At 39.3% G+C, this 12,534-nt stretch overlaps 1 long non-coding RNA gene across 1 annotated transcript in view; it reads left to right on the top strand.

Moving 5' to 3' along the window:
- The first annotated feature begins 7,292 nt into the window (after positions 1-7,292).
- The window catches only part of LOC132652194 (uncharacterized), a 52,579-nt gene continuing 47,337 nt past the window's right edge, over positions 7,293-12,534 (top strand). The window contains exons 1-2 of the long non-coding RNA XR_009589672.1: positions 7,293-7,414; positions 8,498-8,563. This is a non-coding gene — a long non-coding RNA (uncharacterized LOC132652194). The remainder of the gene's footprint in view (positions 7,415-8,497; positions 8,564-12,534) is intronic.

The raw sequence follows: 12,534 nt of genomic DNA, 5'->3' as shown, positions 1-12,534 counted from the left end.
TCATTTTCTAACCCATATGCTTTAAAAAAGAAATCTAATAGGGTTGGCTCTGGTTTCTTTACTCTTAAGTTGTCAAAAGCAGTTTACTGAGAAATGAATAAGGCTCCTAAGAATCTGGGACTTTCCCTCTGTGATGGAAACAGGAAATCTCATTTTGTTGACTATAAAATTGAACTTGGACCTCAAGTATATAAGATGTAATCTGGAAATTTCAAAATCATAAGCTAATAGGATAGTTATTTTGGCTTTTTTCTTTTCTCTAGTTATTATTTTTATTTCATTCTCTACTCTTTATTATGAATGAATTCAAAGGTAATAGAAACATATTAATTAGCTATATTCAAAGGTGTAAAGACTGCATTAGAATTAAAGCATCGAACTTCCCAGACATTTCTGAGCAAGCCAAAGTTAAAAGATATCAGTAACATTTTAAGGGTCTTTTTGAAAATAGCTGCCCCTGTCATTCCTTTGAAAAGTACAGACCTGCCATAATGATTTACTTAGTCTTCATCACACATCTGCAGAATGTGTGTGTTGCTGCTCCGTCCATTGTTAAACAGAGCGTACACTTAGAGCCATTTGTCTTTCCTTACATTTAATCCAATCATTTGGTTGCTTACCTTTAACCCTGTTGTCTTTTTATAGCGTCAGATTTAACAGGTCAGTCTCCATGTAGCCTGAGAGCTAAGATCCACAACCTTTAGCAAAACCAGTAAGCACAGTTTCGGGTTTTTTGTTTGTTTGTTTGTTTGTTTTGTCTTGTTTGTTCATTTGTTTTTGTTCTTAAGGCGGGGTCTCACTGTGTAGCTCTGGCTGTTCTGGATCTCACTGTATAGACCAGGCTGGCCTCAAACTCACACAGATCCTCCTGCCTCACCAGTGCTGGGATTAAAGGAATGCACCTCCACAGTCAACTCTTAGGAAGCAATTTTCCTGCTACCCTGCCCTTTTGTGGTGACTTTCAAGAATTGTTTTCTTTTTTTTCCTTCTTCATGTTTCAGTTTTATGATGGCACACCAAACATGGTTAATGGTCTAGCTCTTCCATCCAAACATCTAGGAGTAAGAGGAAAGATGTTTATCTGTTCATTTTCATCTGTTTACTAAATGATGACATATGTAGTTTATGCTCAAAATAACTATCGCCACATGACAGAGAGGAAAACCGCCTGGAGAGGGGAGACATCATAACACAAGGATAGATGGCATTCTGAACAAAGGTAAAAAAGAACAGAAGTCTCCTCTTGAGCTTACAGAAGCTGAAAGCAGGAATTGACAACAGGGGCATCAGTAAGACTGGTTACCTCTGGATGGAAGGTAGGGTGCAGGACTCTAGCAACAAAGGCAAGGCTGTGTCCTTATTCAATGGTGATAACTCCTGGAAGAACATCTACGGAGCTATTGCTTTGCTTTCTTTCATGCTGCAGTAATGAAACACCATGAACAAAGACAACCGAAGGGAGAGTTCCAGAATAAGACGAGCCTATGGTGGTGAGGGGGTATGAGGCAGCAGGCAGTCATCGCGGTGGCAGCATCAGGAGACTGAGAGATCACATCTCAACTATGAGCACTAAGAAGCAGATGGTGAATTTGAACTAGGAGGAATTTATATGCCTTCAGAGCCTGTCTGTTGAAGGTTGGTCTGGTGAAATGTATTCAAATGCTGACATCAGTGCCTTGGGATCTGGTTACCACTCTGCCACAGACATTGTTATGAGTGTTGGACTATCTCCTCTACCCATGTGATGAGAAGGAATGTTCCCCAGTTATACCTTATTCTCTGATTAAAAGGCCTAAACCTTGGCAGGGCAGAAGAACGTAGGCAGAGCTAAGGTTTGAAGGCCTTGGAGACAGGAGAGGATCACAGGAGAGAGAAACAGGAAGAGGAGAAAAAAAAATAAAGAAAGCAGGGAGCGACCATGGCTTAGCATGAAGGAGGAGCACATGGCTGAAATGGATGGAGGAAGCAGCCCAGTACAAGAATAAACAAGCATTTATGGAACTGTGGATGGGAAGTAACTGGTATGGAACTGAGAAGTAAAGGTAGTTCAGAGGGATAATATCTGCCCTATCCGAGGTGACAGGAGGCTATTATAAAGTTTGTTAGGTGTCTGTGTCCTTATTGATTGTGATGGCAGCTTAGATATACTGCTGTGATAATTATAGGCCAATAATAAGCATTATTAGACCATATCATTAAACTAACAACAGCACCTGCCCTCAGGAACATACCTTCTTCAGCAAAGCTGTAACTTCAAGACCAACCCAAATAGTACCACCAAATGGGGATCAAGTATTGAATTGCCTAAGGCTAAGGAAGACAATTCTTACTCAAATGATCACAGTTAATAAACCTAGCAGCACACCAATCTTTCCTTAGCCTCTACTTTCCCAAATCTGGACTCTCCATACTGTGCTTTGTGAGTTGTTTGTGCTTTGAACCCTCCCATGTAGACATGTGGATGAATAGAGAAAGAAGAGAATTGAAAAGAGACACAAACCACAAAATTTCATGAATCTAATCAGTAACTAGAAAGATGTAAGGTTTGACATAATAACGTAAAGCAAGAACAGATGATTATGAAAAAGAACTAGAAATATCTGAAATTATAATTTTCAGAATTATAACTTTCAAAAATTAGTAAATTAACTTTAAGAAATATTTGGTCTGTACTAAGAAATAGCCTTTGGAGACTATGTGTATGAGTGGTATTGCTAGATCACATGGTAGATTTATTTCTAGTTTTCTGAAGAGCTGACTCACTGATTTCCACAGTACTGTACCAATTTTATTCTTCCACCCACTGTGCATGAGAGTTTCCTGTTCCCTACATTTTTGCTAGCATTTTTTTCTGTTGTTTTCTTTTTGACTGGGATAAATGAAATTTCATTGTAGAAAAGATATGGTTATCAATATTTATTGCTGCTCTAGTCACAATAGCTAGAATGAGCCTAGATGTCCATCAACTGATAAATGGAAAATAAAATGGTGGTACCGCTATGCAATGGAATTTTGCTCAGCTATAAAGAAAAACGGAATTTTCAGGTAAATGGATCGGTCTAGAAAACATTTTACTAAGTAAGAAAACTTGGACCCAGAAAAACAAACATTTCATGTTCTCATTCATGTGGATCTATTGCTGAGCCTTTAGATTTTGTGTTTAACTCGGAGAATACAGAAAACTAGAAAGCAATCATTGGAGGGTAGGTGGGTGGAGAAAGCTCTTACAGGAAGGGTAGCTAGTAGAACACAGGTAATATGAAGGGGAAAAGGAGAATAATGGGAAGGGAGTTTAAAGAGGGATGGAAGGGTAGGGCATAGAAGAGATTTAAAGAATGATAAATAACACTGGGATATTTTTAAAAGCCACATGTAAATTTATTTTATAAGCCTTATATCTACATACATACATATTCATACAAAATAGCTTAACTGGAATTGCTCTAGATAGGTTATTATGTTCATTTCAGAAGCTATAGGTTACCAAATAAAAAAGTCCAGTGCCAGGTGTGGAACACTTCTTCAGTATTATTGAAGGGTGTGTTGAAGATCCCCCAAACAATACAGGCTGTTTCCATTCCTCTTGGTTGCTAACCAGAACTTAATAGAAAGCCACTATTGATTAAGACACCACACAATGGTCATAAGCCATGGAGAAATCAAGTTGGTTCTGACTAGGAAAATTCTTTCCTGCTGGATACATTTTACAGTTCTGGAAAGTGCTAGACATACTGTGAAGGAGAAAAGCTAAACTTACTGAGCTGTGAACTCTGTAAACTACAATAGTAAGTGATGTGGCAAAATATACCCAGCAGGGCCATCGGGGAACAAAGGTTATGGAGGAAACCAACTGCTTTCTGATTGAACTTAAAGTCCATTCCACAGGAGGAAACACATGCCTGGTATTGCAAATCTGTCCAACCCATGGTTGGAGAGTCTACTAGACTTAGGTGTGAACCTAATGCTACCCTAAATAACCTTTAAAGTTATGTCTCTATACCTATAGATTAGTGCAGCTTTCTGACCTCATCAGAGAATTTTTTGGGCAGTGGATGGTGGTTAATGGCAAAAACTCACAACTGGTCAAAGTGCAAAGAATAAAAGACAGTGTAGTGCTCAGCTACAAACAACCTCTATATTCTGCCACCTCCCTAAAACTCAGAGTGCATTATGTAAAAGGGATGGAAAGAGTGCAAGAGCCAGAAACTGAGGGAGGACTGGAATGAACATGCCTTGTGGATATGGCAGGACTACTACACTTATGAGTTGACAGTGGCTACGGTTGTCTGGACAAAATTGAGCCAGCAAACAGTCTAGTATGAAGTGGGAAATGGCTCGTGAGTCCCTGCCCCTAACTGAGGAGTGATACACAGTTGACAGCCTCTGAGGAAGGGAGTTAGTTTTCCTTAAGTGTGTGGCTCATGGTGGGTTAGTGACATGTCAGTGGCCCCACACCCAGGAGTGTACGAATTACAAGCAGTACAAATTAGAGACAATGTGTCAATGAATTAAAAGAGGCCATGAAGTTTGTGGGGATACATAGGTAGGGATGGATCTAGAAGGAGTTAAAGAAAGGGTGTGGGGGTAAATATGATTACAATACATTGTGTGAAAACTTCAAAATATTATTCTAAAAAGTATTTATTATTAAAGGAGATACACAGTTATTCGAAAAGCTGGTAACTTACTGAAAATTATCAAAAAGGTGAATATAGCACCCCTTATGTCTACCAATCACACAGAGATTACTTCTGCTGCTAGGTAAATCTAGATCCTTGAAGTCATTTCTTCATTTTTCTTACGTAACCCTTATCATACAAGTATGTTATTTATACTTGCTAACCCCCTCAGGAAAGTTTAGAAAAAATAGCAGTTAAGGCATAATTATATATTCTTCCTATTAATTAATTTTCATCCATTGAGGTTTTAATCATAGAGCTTATAGGAATATTATGTCTTATTTGAATAAGGAAGCCAAATAAGCTTAGTTTTTAAAAATTCTGGTCATGCCTACAAGGTCTTCTTTTTGTATTGTTTGGGAGATGAGGTTGAACACTTTCCCTTTAAATAAGGAGCGTTACTTTAATACTTAATATTTATGACTCTCATAATTACTCTTATAAAAGATCCACTATTACTAGCAACTTCAGCTCTTGGGTTAATAATCCTGCATTTTAATGAGCTCTAGGTAATTATGCTTTGAAGCCCAAGACTTCTTTTCAAAAATTATAATTTGAGGTTCTTTTTTTTAATAACTATGTAATTTTAGTTTCATGTTGAAGAGCAATGAAAATTTTCACATTATAGCACAACTGTAATTTTAGAGGAAAAAATCAGTAATGGTCTAGGTAATTTTAATTTAGGTCACTTTTACATAAGATAATCAAAATAAACTAGAAAAAATTTCCTCAGAAGCTAGAATATTAATCTATTACCTACCTTGACAAAAGAGCATACCAAGAGAAAGGTCCGTGGGACAGTTAATTTTCTGCCTTATAAAAAGGGATCTGTCAAATCAAACCTCTAGTGTTAAAGGGAGGGAAGAGGTTCTGATTGTTAGCTTTCCTTTAGCCAAGGGATGTAGCTACCAGAGATAGGAATTTTTATTCTTCATGTAGACGCTTTTCACATTTCCCACAGTGAGCTAACTCAAAGACACCCAGTGCTCCGCCCTGCAGCAGGTATTTTGGTTTCCTTCCTCTAAAACTCTTCAGTTTTTTTTCTGAACCTTGGGATTTAGTGGCGTGTAAAGTTTCCAGCTGTGCAGAATCAGGATGACATTCTCAGGCAAATCTGTTTCTTCAACTTGACTTGTTTTGAGAAGCGGACAGTGAAATGCCTCCACGCTTCTCTCTCCCCTGTGTGAAAGGAATACCTGGTCATGTGAGGTGTTGCCTTGAAGGGTGCTTTGAATGAACTACGCTGCTTATGGATGACGCTCCCCAGATAGTATTGTCCTCTGTTGCATATGGGATTGTACAGAACTTAAAGGGCGGGACCGTGACTTGAAACTTTGCCTTCTCCCATTTACCTGCTGCCAAAATGTCTTTCAAACAATATGGTGTGCAAGAGCAAGCCTGAGGAGGTGAGAGCCACGTGGTTGACTCGTTCTCATATACTTAAAGTGCGTGACCCTGGGTAGATTACTGAGTCTCAGTTTGATGCTGATTCAGACTGTCAGGCAGGTCACTCTTGTAAAGAATAAACCACAGTATGGCCCGAGACAGGGGCCAGTTTTATAGTCAGGTTTACACTTGTGGCTGCAATCAATTATCAACCTGAGTAAGGACTTAGAATCACTTAGAAGACAAACCTTTGGGTCCTATCTGTGAGAGAGTTTCTAGACTGGGTTAATCCCAAGGAGGGGAAACCCAGTTTACACGTGACGGGGACCATTCTATGGGCTGGGCATCCGAATGAATAAGAAAGGGAAAAAGGTAGCTAAAGGTTAGCATCCGTTGCACTCTGCTTCCTTACTGTGGACAGAGTGTGACAAGCCGCCTCCAGGTCCTGCCGCAATGACTTCCGGCCGTGGCGGACTGTACCCGGAAGAGGCCACTCTCCCTTAGGCTGTTCCCTGTAAGGTAGGTGTCATAGCCGTGGAAAAGCTGCTTTGTCTCTGCGCAGCAGCTCCTCCACACCGTCTACCAGACAGACACCACCCGTTAAGTCATCTTCTAAATGACGTGTCTCAGGTTGCCATTTCTGCCTGAAAACAGACTCTTCTTTTTCTTGAACAGTCTCATAAACGGGTAACAGATTATTTATCATTTTTGGATTTTTTTTTTTATGTGAAAGATTCACTTTATAGAGAGATTAACTGGAACAAACGCATCCTGCCTCAGCAAGAGGAGTTTATGAAAAGAAAAGAAAAAAAAAAGCTGTTTTCTTGTTTATATTTGTTGCTCGTGTGCTTATGCGGCTGACAGCACTTCTAATGATCAGAAACTAGTGCTCAACGAAACAAACACCAACGTGGAGGTCAAAGTTTATCCCCCCCACCCCCCATGCACTTGTAGTGTCGCTGTGGGTCTTGGGTCCTTCAGAGATTCACCAGTCCTACAATTAATAATCTTTAACAAACAAGAGGCTTTATTCAGATAGACGGCACTGGATTCTCATGCACCAGGACTGCGTCTGAGGGTGCTTTCACGATGCAATACCAGGTTACAAAGTCAGGGGTTTAGGATGGCAAAACTCACCTACCTGCCTTAGTGCAATCAGGGGCAAGCACAATCCTGACGTACTTTCCGCCTGGGTGTAATCAGGCACACATCCCGCCTACATACAGCCTAAGCGCTCGCAAGCTTGTTTACAGAGCCGAAAACAAACGTTTGTACAAGACCAGGCAATTACAAGAACGGCTCCCAGGATTCCAGGAATTCATCTGTCCTTGGACAAGTGGGGCTTACAGGTTAGACAGTTTTTGTTTTGCAGTTAGTTCTCTTAAGAACAGTAATTTTAAACTTTTAAATGTATGTGTTCACCATCACAGTATGACAGTTCACACCAGATAGGCCTGGGACAGATTTATTTTTGTCTCTTGAATTGCGACTCAAAGGAGAAACTTTTTGAAGTTTTAATTAATAATGAAACATTCACTATTTCCTGGCCTCGGTTCTTAATTGTCCCTATGTTAATTAGGTCATTTAAAAAATGATTCTCTCAAGATGCAAGTGAAAGTAGAAACTGGTTTACACAAACTTTAATTAGGCATATGGAAAAACACGTCAGTGCTTTAAAAAGAGAAACTGAAGAAACAAACACAGATTTCTTCCACTTACTCATGCTGACCTGCTCCGTCAATGTCAAGGAAATGTCAAAACACGAACCACTAGAAAATCAGGATGTCCTAACGCATCACATTAGCAACTGCTAGCAAAACCCATGTTTCAAGAAAAATTATGCCACAGTCATAATAATAATTACCTGTTTTACTATGACGTGAGCTCAATTTGTGTAGACCTCACTATGCTGTGGACGCAAGTGAGATCATTTTGTTAGTGATTATTCAAATGACGTGGCTCAGTGTCTCCACTCATGCAATAAGGTTCGCTTACCAGTCTTCCTCAGTTATTTCTCTCGTCCTGGCTATGCTCCACGGAAAGTATTCCTTTGATACCTCTCTCTTCTAATCTACTTTGGAACATCAGCAGGCTGCAGTCTCTCCCAGGGAGCTGAGGGTTGCCCTCACTGCTCCTTCTGTTTCTACGAGCCAGCCCTACGGTCAATGACGAATTTCTCATGAATTTTTCTCTGTTCACTTGGGTTGGCTTTGACAAATATCTACAGGACTCTGGTGGAAGAAGGTTCAGAAACTGAAGTAACAACTGTAACTCTGTAACTCAGAGATAATGGATTTTTTTTTTAAGTCAAGTTTTCACAATATTGGCCCCCATGTGTTCAACATTTTCATCGATTTTACTGTGATTCCTTTATTTTTATTTTTATCTTATTTTATCTTATCTTATTTATTTTTTTTTTGCCATGGTCACAGAAGAAAGAAAATCTACTGAAGCATTTGGGATGCCCATTCACTTTGTTGTTACCATTTTGAAAGCAGGTAATTGTTTTTTAGTGAACTTGTATTACTCAAGCTGCTTTTTGTTGTTGTTGTTGTTGGGGGTGGTGATCTGAGTCCTAAATTTGAGTAAAGATTGAAGAACCTATTAGAGTAGCAATGGTTAATGAGGGTAGCTGCTGTCATTCTGGTACAGGGCCAGACAGTACAATGGCTTCTCCATCTTATATTCTTCCAGAGGTCATTTCCAGGCTTAAACCAGAATCTAATCTTTTTGATTGAGAACCTCATTGAAAACCATCCAACTCTATTCTAGGAATTCAACATCCGAATGCCCTAGCTAATTTACCTTTGCCTTTGTTAAAACTGCGTGTGTGTGTGTGTGTGTGTGTGTAATTTACTCCAGCTAAGTGATTATCTTAGCTTCTGTTGAAAGTACTTGTTTCAAACTACGAAGAATACCTCCCCCACTTTCATCTCCTACTCATACATGTGTAGCTTTTGTGGGAGATGTCTGGACAAGGTCTTTGCTTTTTAAAAAACCCCATGTTCTGGATGCCTGGGACTGCACGAAGTTCCCTGAACATGTGAGTGTGGCTGGCTCCTGCTGGCTGGAGGAAAGAATTTAAATCGGCTATACATGGTGAGTGGTCATCAGAAATTGCCTAGATTAGATTAGACTGTGGGCAAGTTTGTAGGGGCGGTGTCTTAATCATGTTAAGTGATTTGAGAAGACCCAGCCTAGCAGAGATTGAAACCAATTTGTAGGCTAGGACCTGGACAGTGTTTAGCAGAGAGCTGTCTGAGCGCAAACATGCGTGCATTCATTTTCTCTCCATTCTTGACAGTGGATATGACTAGCTGCTTCGGGTTCCTGTTGCCTGTAGTTTCTTGTTATAAAGGGCTATAATCTGGAATTGTGAGATAAAATGAAATCTACCCTAAATTGCTTTTGTTGGGGTATGTTATCACAGCAACTAGAAAAGAAACATAGACACATTCCTTCAGACACACTAGTTTTTTAAATCATAATATGGTCACCGACCTGTTAGTGTATAGCAGCTTTCCCAAAGTCTCTTAGCTATAACCTTGAGTTTGTCTGATTCTGAAGATCTTTGTTGGGTGTGACTCCTCCACAGGAAGTTGTTTTGCTTCCTTTGTGTGTTCTTAGGACAGGATTTTTGTCTTCTTTAAGTTTAAATTTCTGACTTAAATTTCACACACAGTTTTCCTGTGTGTGTCTGTGTGTGTGTGTGTATGTGTGTGTATGTGTGTGTGTGTGTGTGTATGTGTGTATGAATAGAGGCCAAAGATAAATGGTAAGTGACTTTCTGAATAATTCTCCACTCTATGTATGTATGTATGTATGTATGATGTGTTTATCTATCGAGACAAGGTTTCTCTGTGTAGTCCTGGGACTACACACTGGAACTCACTGTGTAGGACAGGCTGGTCTTGAATTCACGGAGAGCTGCCTGCCTCTACCTCCTGAGGGCTGGGATTAAAGACAAGCAGCACCACTTCCTGGCTTATTTATTTTTGAAGACATGTCTCTCACTGTACCTGGGGCTCACTGATTCAACTAGGTTGGCTGGTCAGTGAACTCCAGGGATCCTCCTGTCTTTGCTAAGGTTACAAGTGCATTGTTTTTCATATGGGTTCTTGGGATTTTACTCAAGTCCTCATGCTGAAACATCCTTTCAATGGAAAAATTTCCTCAAACTCTGCTTCAACATCCTTTACACACACATACCTAATTTCAGTGTTTAATATAGTAACCTACTTACTGCTGGTTTTTCTTGGATGAATTATTCAAATTTTAGGGTTTTTTGTTGGTTATTTCTTCATTCTTTTCCTTCCTGATTCTCCTTCCTTCCTTTCTTCCTTCCTTCCCTTCATCTCTCTGTCTCTCTTTCTCTTTCTCTCCATCTCTCTTCTTTTTCTGTACCACGGATTGAACCAGTAACCTCATGTACAATAGGCAAACACTCTTCCACTAAGCTACAGCTGCAGAGAAACATTAGTTTCTGAGTCTGTGAAGTGAGAGAAATAATAATAGACTGCACTTCACAGCTGTTTTGTGTGTATCAAATATGGAAGGCACAGCGGCATAGTTCCCAATACACCTGCTGTTGAGGTTGAGGCTGCTACTGCTGCCGCTACTGTTGGCAAAATTAGATTCTACCCATGCAAAGAAAATGTAGCACAGCTCACAACAACATCCTCCCCAAATAGTGTGTAAATGTTTAGTGAAACTTCACAAATTTGAAGCTAAATAAATAGCCAACTTTAAAGGCAGTTTCTGTAGAAAGAAAGAAAGAAAGAAAGAAAGAAAGAAAGAAAGAAAGGAAGGAAGGAAGGAAGGAAGGAAGGAAGGAAGGAAGGAAGAAAGAAAGAAGTGAGAAAGACTGTGAACTCCTCTCTAAAGTTAGGGCAGGGACAGCAGGTCTGTGACATAGCCTGCAACAACAAAACTGAAAAATAAAACAACAACATAAAACAATAACAGTAACAACAACAACAAGAAAACAATTAAATAGACTGTAATCCAGGAGACAAGAATGTTAGGAGTTGAAAGGAAGACTTTGTAGATGAGATTTTAGATAAATGAGGGAGGTAACACAACTCCTGTGATCTCAGAAGGAAAATTTTAGCAACTCAAGCCATTTTAGTACTTGAGACAGCTTGGAGAAATTCCTTATGCTACTATGAACTCCAAGTAGAGAAATGAATGGAAACAGACAAAGGGAAATTTCATCTTTCCCTTTTTACTTTTTCTTTTCACCCTCTTTACTTATTTGTATAAATAAGATTGACAGAGATCTCTGTACTCATGAAACCATAAACAGCAAAAACAATGCTCTAATAGAGGACACAGTACTAAGTAGCAATCATTAAATTAGGAAAATAAATCTATAGCTAAAATATCATACTATTGCAACTGAAAGTCTTACTGGACCTCACTCAAGTTCTGAGTTCTCTCCACTCGGACACTTGACTTTGACCTGGTTTTCATCTGCCTCCTTCTACAATAGTTTTTCTTTACTGACAGTGTGTGCTGTTATTGGCCAACCCAGGGCCCATTTGTCTTTGAAGGCTCAATTCAGGTAACCATCTCTGATAAGTGTAGTCACTGTAGAATGTGGAGAAAGACTTGCCTCAAACCTTGACTTTACCGATTATGAATGACCTCTCAATCTATTTTCTCATCTTAAGAATGATGATGATTTATAGAATTCTATTGCTATTAAACAAGATGATCACAACTACTTTATTATAGGTTTATTACTGCTTAAGATATTATTTCATCTTGGATACATGTAAAGACTTAGGTTTCCAGTTCTAGCTAAGATGGGAAAAATTTCAGAATTATTATCCAAAATCACACAACTACTTAAACTATATGAAGAAGTATTTTAGCCTTTTAAAAATATGTGGCACAGGATGATGCCCCTGACAGGTAGAACAAAGGGGTGTATGCCATTCATTCAGGCTTTTCCATGGGGTACAAGTAAAGTCTTCATTGTAGGGGACAGAAAAAACAATGCTCTTGTGAGCTATAGAAAACAGAGCATGAACCTTGGCATTATAAAGATTATAAAGTAGTAGAGTAGAGAAGATGAATATTTTAGATAAAGAACTCCAGAAGTAGGTACCGAGGCTGCCTTAGGATTTGGTTGGTTACCAAGGTGTATAGAAGTAAGGGAAATTTCCCTGAAGCAGGGTAGAGCAGAGAGTGGCTTCTGAGGTGTTTAGCTCTAAGATTTTGAGGATTTCCCAAGCCTGGAGACCTTCAAGTCTAATCAGAAAGACGTCTGGGTGTTCATCCAAGACTTCAGAGAGACTACACTCTATAAATAGTAAGAATGACTCTGGGTTCACCTCAGAAAATAACAAATGAAAACTCTTTTTAAACTATAGGCAGAGGTGGGAAAATGAAGGAGGTACTTACTGAGTGACTGAGGGGATAATAAGAAACTTTTTGACAGACATGTGATTAGAGTATAGAAACA

Source organism: Meriones unguiculatus, chromosome 2, assembly GCF_030254825.1.
Source record: "Meriones unguiculatus strain TT.TT164.6M chromosome 2, Bangor_MerUng_6.1, whole genome shotgun sequence".
Taxonomy (NCBI): domain Eukaryota; kingdom Metazoa; phylum Chordata; class Mammalia; order Rodentia; family Muridae; genus Meriones; species Meriones unguiculatus.
The sequence above is the reverse complement of the archived record's forward strand: the minus strand, read 5'-3'. Positions and strand labels throughout refer to the sequence as shown.